The sequence below is a fragment of the Penaeus monodon genome, chromosome 15 (assembly GCF_015228065.2).
Source record: "Penaeus monodon isolate SGIC_2016 chromosome 15, NSTDA_Pmon_1, whole genome shotgun sequence".
NCBI classification, from domain to species: Eukaryota; Metazoa; Arthropoda; class Malacostraca; order Decapoda; family Penaeidae; genus Penaeus; species Penaeus monodon.
Genome location: NC_051400.1, coordinates 41,588,094 through 41,588,381, shown reverse-complemented (window position 1 = coordinate 41,588,381; position 288 = coordinate 41,588,094).

Genomic DNA, 288 nt, shown 5'->3' with positions numbered 1-288 from the left:
AACAGTCCCCTATTTCTCTGCATTCGCTGACCTATCGGATGTTGGTGATGGACAAAGCGCTCTGCCAAAGCCAGCTAACGGAGGACACCTACTATCCCACCATTGCCACCAACAAAGTGGAGCATGTCTAATGGCAGGGGTGTCACAGGATATCATTCCCACCAGGTGCCACACGCAATTAGAACTCTGGTACAAGGTTGACATTATCCAGCAATGGGGTAAAGAGTTCGTCTGCCTACCCCCAGCTCATCCTGAGCTTAATACCATCGAGCATGTGTAAGGCTGTAT